The sequence below is a fragment of the Mastacembelus armatus genome, chromosome 5 (assembly GCF_900324485.2).
Source record: "Mastacembelus armatus chromosome 5, fMasArm1.2, whole genome shotgun sequence".
NCBI classification, from domain to species: Eukaryota; Metazoa; Chordata; class Actinopteri; order Synbranchiformes; family Mastacembelidae; genus Mastacembelus; species Mastacembelus armatus.
In genome coordinates this window covers 21,974,151-21,984,788 of record NC_046637.1, presented here as the reverse complement: position 1 = coordinate 21,984,788, position 10,638 = coordinate 21,974,151, and positions in this window count along the sequence as shown.

The window sequence follows — 10,638 nt, the reverse complement described above, 5'->3', positions numbered from 1 at the left end:
TTAAAATCACAGAAGAACATTTAAAAAGACACCACGATTGCAAAATTAATTTTAAAAAATCTAAATGTGGAACATAACAGGAAAACCCCACATTCGCATTGACAAGGACATTTAAAAGAACTTGACTGTTAATGGCCTTGTGTCTTGTGTGTGTGTGTGTGTGTGTGTGTGTGTGTAAATGAGTGTCTGTGTGTGTGGGGTGGGGTGGGGAGGGGTTAAGTCTATGTATTTATGTTTGTAAAAGGTAGGGTTGTGGGTGAGAGCTGTACAGTGTATGTGCCCTGGGTAAGATGACTACCTAAGATTCCACACTTATTTTGCTAATAAAGGAGGTTTGCCAGTCACCCCATACACAAACAGCTTGAATTTGAAAATGAATATATTGGTATTTTTCAGTGACAGACATGTGTTTCTTCACTAACACTGAGGCTCATGTGAATACATTCAAAAGGTGGAAACAGGACCTATCCTTTACTGTGGTGCAGGGCCCTTGGTTTTCAAGCTCTGTTGTCTGTCATTACAGAGTTGCTGATTGTATCGACTGAGTAATAAGCTATTAGGTGATTGCATTCTCAATGCTCCTTTTGTTACAATAAGTGTATTAATTATTACAGATGTAATTATCAGCCCATTGTTCCTCTGTAATTACACTGTCACTAATGAATTTTAAGCATCCAAAGCTAATTGATTCCTCTAATTCTCACCAACCTTTTTAAATGAAAACTTTGCCTTTACCACAGCTGTAAACAGTCAGTGCAGCGACTCCACAGTGACAACACCTCCCCATTCTGTTATGAGCTCAGCTCTCACATTCAGTGACGACGAAATCTTTCCAGGCAGCTCGACAGCCTGGCAGGCAGTTTTTTTTAGGTCGACCTTGCAGCTCACCATCACCATGGAGGTTAATGATGGATGTTCATATTCACTGAAAGCTCATGTCAGCAGCAAAGTCTGAAACATGAGTCCCTTTGATATGAAGGGTTCCTTCAAGTCAATGGCGTTAGCTGTCACTAATCTACTGTCATTGTCTGATTTCCCTTTGAGATTCTCATTCAGATTCTGTAACACTATAAAAGGAGGTGAGCTGTGCTACAGTCTTTATATATAGTCTGCTACGTGCTCTACTTCCTTAACTGATTGTGTTCATGTTTGTATGAGGACCCTAGCTTCGATGGAGCCTCTCTGGATGAGAATAGTTCTTGTTAATGAGTCTGGCTATGGCCAGTTAGGGAAATGAAGCAGATGCTTAATTTTCTTTCTCTCCTCTCCTCCGTGGATTGGCTGACTTTGGGATATTACACTCAAATTAGCACTGTGAAGCGACAGTTTTTTTTCTCTCATTAGCACAGTGTCAAGTGTGAATCGAAGCCTCTACAAAATCCCCTCTCAATTTTATCTAGAAACACCAGTCCACACACACACAGACTCCAACAATAATTTGACCTTTGGCAGGAGGTGTGATTAATTCTGTAGCTACTTCATGCACATTTCTACTACCAAACTAGCCTCTGTGTATATTGAGTTTGCAACACTACCAGTCCTAAAGGGCCACAGCTCAGAGATCCTTATCTTCTAACACCTAAAGACATTTAAAGGTTTGGTAGTGGAGGAACAGAAGGGCCACAGATGGAGCTGCACCAAATGGTCCTCTTTTGCCCTAGTGCTGTCACATCATCACAGAAGCAGCCCCAACCATTCCGCCATCTCCCCCCCAGGGGAACCAGACCACTGTATTTACATACATGCACCCAGGCACATTGCACTGCACATGCACTTCTGCCTACACACATGTAGATGCAAACATTTCCATTCACTCACATTCTGAGTGGATCAATGAGGGACAGCATACATGTCAGTCAGCTTCCACAGAGTTTAAGAAGAGGTGTGCTGAACACATTCACAGTGACCCCCAGGCAGCATGGCGAGCAAGGAGGGAAAGCAGGTGGTATGGGGTCAGGCATCTCATTTTCTCTCTTTCCGTTTCGTAAAGTCAAGTCTCTGGATGGCTGCAGAATCCAGAGGCTCAAATGAAAAGTGCGTTACTAAACCTGTCACCGGGACATTTCTGTATAACCAAGAAAATGTTTTACTTACAATTTAAATCAACAACTTCAAGACTTTTGGCATCAACATAGATATGTTTGACCTTAACGGAAAGACCCACTAAAGTAAGTGTACTGTTATGTATGAAGTGTTTGGAATGACTTAATTATTACTTTAAGATGACCATTACTTACTTAATTCTGTCCCCTCATGTAAAGTAATGATGGTTGATCATTTGTCATGTAAGCACGAGGAATTCATTGTACATCTGACATTGATTCATGCAGTTCAATCTAGGGAGTCATGTATTACCATTACTTAAATATGACCCTTATCATAAAGTGTAATCATAGAGTCACTGGAGCTATAACCACTGTAGTAAGAAGCAACAGCTGTTAAACACACCTGGTATAGCTGCATCATTGAGGAAAGTTAAGTTTGATCACTAAATTTTCTGCAGACTCTGTGATGGACTGGTGACCAGTCCAGGGTGTACCCCTGCCTTTCACCCACAGAGAGCTGGGATAGGCTCCAGAAGATCCCCTTGACCCTAATTAGAAATAAGCGGGTATAGATGATGAATGAATGAATTATTTTTCTGCAGATTGCGTAATTCCAGAATGGTTAGTTGGCTGTCAAAACTGTGGTACACAAGGTCCAGCATGTAGATGAATGCTCCGCACTCTCAGTCTCTTTTTGAAGTGTTCTCTCAACTACATATGACAAGTACATTTATTATTAGCAGAGGGCTTAAGCCGTAAACAAGTCATATCATTACCAAGTCTAATTACATTTGGATCCAAGGTCTTATTGCAGGCAGACATAGGCACTCTTACAGCACACACATACACACGTTTGTCCAGTAGGAGGGAGACTGTGAGAAGAGACATAACTAAGACAGTGGTTAAAAGGGCAAACTAGCAGAGAATTTGAAATTATACAGTAAAGTAATATTAGCTTCTCTTACACTCAGAGTGCTCATCCTAATCAAGGTGTAAAGTAGAAGATATCATTTGGAGTCAACTGGAAGACAATATGTGTATCAAGCTACAGATTGAAGTAAAGTAGTGTGAAGTCAGTCAGTGTAACTGCTGAGCACCTCAGGGTGATGCTCTCACATCTAAGTGGCAGTGCTAATTCTCTTGGCAGGAACTAAGAGCTACAGTTTTAGCAGGTGACACCAACAGAACCAGTGGTGAGTTTGACAGGACCACGCTATATTACACCTCAGACTTCATCAGAGTGAAAGGCCCAGATAATGATCTGATGCACAATGATCAGCATCACCATGTCCTGATTAGCACTGACAGTCTGATGACAAGAGTGCCGTGACAGCAGAGGCTGTGGTTTGGGACTCTGTGAAAGCAAGACAGGGGAATAGTGGTAGACACACAAAGAGAGTGATATGAATGAGGGTGGGAGAGAGAGGGAGGGAGAGAGAGAGAGAGAGAGAGAGAGAGATAGGGGCAAAGTCAGTAAGAAAAAAATGTCTCATAATATAGTCTGACTGCGAAAGATCTCAATCAATGAAGAAAAGTGAGAATAAGGGTGATTGTGAGAGATGTTTATGTGGTAAATACAAATGTCCATTACAGCAGAAAACATAATCAATATGCCCTTTTAAAGAGCCAGCTAGAAAACAGTGAGTCATTCCCTGGTGCTTGATAATGCCACCAAAATTGTTTTCCCCCTCTACATTGCCTTCATTTTTATTTCCTCAGCCCTTCTGCTTCTTTCCCCAACTCATGCACCCTCACCGAGACAATATGTCATGCAAGGGATATAATTGTAATAATGCAATTTGGTTTGCAGGCAGATTGAGAGAATAATTGGACTCAACCCCAACGAAGTGACAGGCTAATGATTTAGCATGGCCACTGGCTATTGTGAGAAGCGAGCGCTTTCAACGCTACTGAGCTAATTTCCTCTGATGATGGTCTTAGCGCGTTGTCTTTGTGTCAGCACAGAGGAGCGCATGGCCATGAGGCGGACAGCTAGATGATGTAACCCACCCACCCAATGCCAAACAAACACATGTCTCTTGTCTTGGAGAAGACACCCACTGTTCTCAGATACTTCATGCACAAAATGGGGCTCATTTGAAGTAAAGATAAAGCAAATCCTGGAGTAAGACAAAGTCCAAAAAAAGGCCTCATCTCTATTCAGTTTCCCCAGACACATGTGCTCTGTGGGAAACCAAAGCGAGTTGCCAAGAGAAGGGAACACATTAGCATAGCCATCATAGCTAATTGCACAGTGCTAGGGTAAGGGGAGACCAGGACTTTAAGTTACTGCGGCAATTTCCATCAGTTAAATATTGAAGAAAAACGTGAATGTGTGCGACTTTGAAGTCAAAATTATTCTGATGTCGTATTGTAAAATATTCCAGTGAAATGTTTTTGATGTACTTTGATAAAAACAGGCCATATACAGCCAAAGCACCTGATGGTACAGCTGTACAACTTTGCTCAAAAGAGAAATTTGCATTATAATAGAGCAAGTGCCCATCACTTGCACAACAACAACAAGGCAGCAGCACTTTTACCAGCGACCAGTTTTGAGAAATGTCATATCTTGATACCTATTCTGTTTGATGAGACAAGAACAGAAAGACGGAGAGGGAAAGACTTCAAGATATTTTCTCTTACTTCTGCAAAGTACAGCTTGAGTGAAACAACCATAGATAAGCATGTTTCTTAGTCTGCGGACATGATGCGAATATGAAGTGTGCAAAGTCACAACAGGCTGGGAAAGAGTGTGTGCTTGTGTTTATGTGTGTATATGTCTGTGCATGCCTGTGTGATTTGCCTGTGTGTTTGTGTGTGTTTACATCAGCTCATTTTACACGCTCTGCATTTGGTAAGATGAAAGGGTTACTACAGTATAGATGATGTGTGTGTGTGTGTGTGTGTGTGTGTGTGTGTGTGTGTCTTTTTGTAATTATATAGACAAATTCTAATTTGATATTACTGTTATGAGGACATTTCGTCAAAGGGCTCTGTTGAGGAAAAAGACGTTTTAGTTTTAAGGTTAAAATTCAGGTTAGAGTTAAGATCTAAAGGAATATAAGTGACCACACAACTTTAGAAAGGCAAATGTGGGTTTTGGTGTGTGTAAGAATAGCATATTAACAACTTTCATCCAGGTAAAGTGGGGAAATGTTACACACATATACTAGCAGAGAAAGTGAAATGGCTTGCTATGATAGTGTTCCTTTCTTTACCCTTTTACTGAGATGCTCAGTTTTCCTCTCCAGTTTTTCCCTTCTCTATCCTTTATTTCTATCCATTTCCCTTTGTTCCCTCTTCCTTTTCTTTTGTAATTTGTCCTGCATCTTACTCATTCTATCAGTTCTCTTTTTCTTTCTGTCTCTCTCTTTCTCCCTGCAGCCATCTGCTCTTTTGTTTCTCTCTGGCTATGTTGTTGTCATGTGCTGGCATGATGGCTTACCCACCATTTCACACAGAAACAAAGGAGAACATTAAGAAAAGCTGGAAAGGAACAGAAGCAGACAGGAAAAACTATACCTGCTGTTGATAGACTAACCAGAGCTGAGCAAGGCTAGGGCTTAAAGAAAGAAAAAAGCATTTATAAAGGTTAGCACCACAAAAGCCTTTCTCTCTCCCCCTTGCTCACTCCCTCTCAGCCAGAATCAATGCACCAAAATCCCCCAAAGCCAGATCCTCTTACATCCTATCAATTATTCAACCTGCCTCTTTTGTATAACCACTTCTGTTTACAAGGACTACCTGGCCAATTGTAAATGTTTGCGTGCCCATTGAGCCCCCATCACCTTCCAACCACACACGTTGATTACACAGTGATTTAGCTTTATTCTGCTATTTCCCACCACCCCCATACCACTCACATCTGTGCTGACAGGGCATCTGTCAGGCTGGCATGCGGGCAGCCATAGAGGCGGATAGCCCTGAGAGCTGAGGGTGAACAGGGTAAAGCACGATGAGAGATGCTACTCAGCGCCTGTGAAGCTTGTTGTCTGGGTTGAGGTTGGGCTGAGGTCATGGCATCTGGCTACAATTCCCTGCAGATGTGCAACCACACTCAGGATGGTCTGGAATATATGCATCTGAATATCTGCCTGTTCTACGGCCTGCTAAGATAACTAGTGGAAAGAAAATATTAATACAATATACTGCATGCTTTGACTATATAAAGATTATAGAAACACTTATGTTTGTGAAGCATTTAAACCTGTTTGTTAGTAGGAGATAGCCATTTAGCTTATGGACATAAAACTGCAGGATAAAGTTCCAGCTTTGCAGAAAGAACAATGAACAAGAAACTTTCTTACAAATGCTGGTGGAGCAGAGGCTGGGTAGCACAGGAGACTGACTCTCAATCTTACTACCAGTACCACAACATTTGTAAGAAAGTTGTATAGCAATGAGCCAGAGGCAGCGGAACTAATGGTTTCTCTGTGTTTGATCCTCCCTTGTTCTGTCCCATCACTCTCTCCATACCTCACCTGCCAAGGAAATTTATGTGGATGCTCTTTCTGCACCCGGCAAAGTAGGACAGGAGACATTTCTCAGGAAAACAAACCATTAATTTGGTAAATAAGGAAGGAGTAGCACATTTAGATAATTAATTATGAATAATGCATGCATACTTAGTCGTTGTTTTCACTGGTGTAAACACTGAATCAGTTATTAGTAGGTGATATTGTTACTTCTGTAAAAGGGGGCTGTTTGGTACAGAAATTCATATTTATATGTTGTCTGACTGTTGTTGTGTTCTGAGATGTCAGGGAATTCACTAGATGGTTGACAAAAAAAGTAAATGTAGTTTTTGCACCTTAGCCGCTCGCTTTAAATACCAGTGTTACACTATTCACCAGGCAGTGAAAACAAACATTGTATATGTGTGCAATATTACAGCCTCACGTGACAAAATTAGATCAGTCGCTTGTGTCTCATGTGTGCACCACATCCCACTGAATACAATGAGATATGTATTTAAATGCACTGTATGTTGATACAGCTGCTGTGACTCTTAGCATTATTGTGTATTCAACACAACTTGGATTTTGTTTTGCATTTATCCATGGCTATGAATAACTCATATTGACTGGTTATTCACACCATGCTTCTTTAAGCAGGACTATAGCACACTACACTATAGGTGCTGGATATAAGTGGCACAATGGAAGTGGACAGTTATTAAGCATGTATACAGCGCCTTCATCCCACCAAACACACACACATACAAGCACACACACACTCACATGTGCACACCACAGGCCCCCTCTTTATCAGTGCTGCTCACATTGGCACCAACACATGCGTTGCCAAGACTGCCAGGCTACCGCCATGCTAATGTAACCCGTTACTCTAACAAAGGCTCAGGTCAGTGGAGCCTCCAGTGGCTAATTGCTTTAGAGAGATAAGTGGGTTTGACGACGCAGCAAGGAATGGCTCAGCGAGAGGAGGCAGTGAGGGAAAGGATGTTAATGAATCCTCGCTCACTCCACTGTCAATATCAGTCTGTCGCAGGCCTGCCCAAAATGAATATTAAAGACACTTTTTTGTTTTTTTGTTTTTTTTGCTTGGTTTCACAAAATTTTAAGGGCTGTGTTGTAATGGTTTGTCATATATTCTATGCTGGGTAAGAGAGTGGAGCTAATACAATTAATCCCCATGCCATCACCTGACAGCTACCGAGCTGTGTTAGCCAATAAAAACCATGTGACCGTGTTGCACTATTCTAACATGCTACACTGAAATAGTGAATAAAGGGCACTCGCTGAGCCGAGAGATGATAAAAGGCTGGAATACAATTAGATGAGGAGCTTTTGTGCACACTTCTAAGCACATTTAAGTAATTATATGTCATGGTTATTGGGCTAAAAAGATTTGATCTCTTGAAGGAAACATTTTGACTTAAGTTGATTTGTTCCCTCTGCGGTGACAGTGACAAGACCCACGACTGACATTCAGCACTGATAATACCGATCAGATCTTCTTCATCAGCTAATCTCCTTCTGACGTATATTAAATCAATGTCAGTTTCAGACAGCAGGATTTGGACCCTGTTTCCTCAACAATGCTGAGGCTCTCTTTTCCTAGAGCTGACTCAAGGTGCCACACATCTGTCTGGCTCTGACAGACTCACTTCATCTGAAGATTACCATCCTCACTGAACATGAATCCTGAACCCATATTTCCTGGATATGGCTGGAGGCTAATACAAATTAGACTTGACAGAAGATGATGCATAAGCCAAGACAACAGTTTCATCCCTTTATTTCTCCCCCTATAGGTACTGATTGTAAGAATTGCCAAAGAGTGCAATGATGGACTATTGGAGGCGTTTGGTTTGATGCAAGTGCCCTCTTGGGAGCCACCCAGGCTTAGCGCGTAAACAAAGACATACTTAAATTACTTTTCACACACTCCCCCACTCTCAAATACTATAGTTATGCCTCTTTAGTTCTGTTTTTTTCCTTTTAGGTAGCTCATCTTTCTCCTGTTTTGCATTCTCACTCAGACTGCCCATCCTCTCTCATTAGCATGCTGTTCTGCAGTTATTTCCTCCATGCTGTTTGTTTGCTGCCCTCAGGTTCAACCAGTTGCTAACCCGTGGAGATGAAAGCAGTCAGTCTCCATGGGACATTTGGGAGGTTAGATCCTACTGACACACTACAGACACATTCACTTAAAGTTAAAAACACAATTATTTTTTTACACTGAATGAGGTAACTACAATTCATACACTGATTTCTTTCCATATTTTTGAAGCCAGCCAGTGACAAGGATGTTGTCACAAGTAGGTTTGAAAGATTTTTTTATGCAAAGAAGACAATGTATACTGTAGAACCTGGACCAGTGCTGATGACTAATAAATCTACATTTTATTTAACATCTCATTAGGGGTGAATATGGTAATATGAAATCCCACCAAGATACCTTTAGTTCTTCTTACTCATAAATTGGAAAAGGCAGAGGAGTGTGCGTCTATTCAGCTGCAGGGCTCACCAGCTTATACAGCAGTTGTAAATGTATGTCCAACGGACCTTGCACTTTTTTTTAAATAGCAGTGACCTGAGAAAACTGCTTTTTGGCAAGTCTAAGCATGGCTGAAACCTAAGGTGGAACTGCAGCGTCAAACCCCAGCCACCAGGGAGCAGCGCAGTGCAAATTGTCCTCAAATATTGATTCTGCTGTAGAAAGCCATGTACGATGGGGGAAGTGAGGCGCCAGGCTCATCAACACAATCTCTTGAGGGGAAGGGGGGGAAAGAAAACAGCCCTCACATGGTCTGGTGTTGCACAGCTCTGAACACATTTTGCCTGATGTTGACTGCAATTAAGCCTTGCACATATTCTCCTGATTCTAGTGCTCCCCCACAGCAGTGTGTGTTGGTGGGTGGGAGTTGGGGGTTCAGGCTGGTGAAAGTTTAAAAAACCATATTTATGTGACTGTGGGTGTGTTTGCTTGTGTGCAAATGCAACTACAGTGCATCATTGTATGCCACACTAAATGGACCACTGTGTCTAATACACTGCTCAAGGAAAGAGGGCATTGTGTTGTGTCTGGTCTAACTGCAGTGCTGCACCATAGGCCTAAAAATATTCCATGTCAGCAGTCCCATGAGGAGCCCAGTGCTATCCAGGCCTCTCAGTAATGAGAGAGTGGAGCTGCCTGCCACTGGTAGCCCTGCTGTCCCCTAGCTCCCTCTGGCTCAGAGCTCAGCACTGGAGCTGGAGAGGCAGCAGCTCAGCTCCCACAGCTTTATCACAGCTCACAAAGCAGCATGTTTGAAAGGAGGCTCTCATTTGCAGAGGAGCAGCCCTGACCGGGGGAACCCCTGGGCACATTGACCCAACACGTTCACATATCAGAGAAGCAAACAGACAGTTTGAGGAAGACTCGCACTTCAATGTGTCTCCATCAGATAAAAAAATGGATTTGGACCCTATAAGAGCAAAAGGCTGCACACCAGAGCAAACAGCCGAGAAATAAAGATATAGTGTGTTGGACAGTGTGTGTGTGAACATTATTTTAACTGTGCTATCTTTCTATATGATATGCAATCTGGCACAAAGAGATTCAAAGAAACGTGTGAGAGAGAATAGGCAGAGATAATTGAGATATTTAAGATGGTTGTTTCGGGCACTACACTATTGTACTCTGTGCAGTAATGACTGAGCCCTGTAGGAAAAAAAACATGTTTGCAATGGGCTGAACCACCATTATCTGTGGCAATTATTTCAGTATATCTCAGTGAAGCGTTGATGTGGAGGGGAATTCTGGAGGCAATCAGTGGGCACTGTGCATACAAAAACATATTGTATCTCCTAATAAAGGTAGTTAAACTGACCCCTGTTCATACGATTGTTGTGTATTTTCAGTACTTTAAACATTAAGAACCTGAACATTTAGAGAAAAAACATTTCCAGCAAAGTGAAATAACAACATAAAGACAACTTATCTTCCTTGTTTGAACATTTTATGGGCCTCCTCTTAACAGTTAACATAAGAGATGTCACAGACTAAATATAATGAATGAAATACTTTGAAGGCTGAGCTTTTCTGGGCAAAACAAGAGAAATGACTCACACTTTGCTAGCCCATA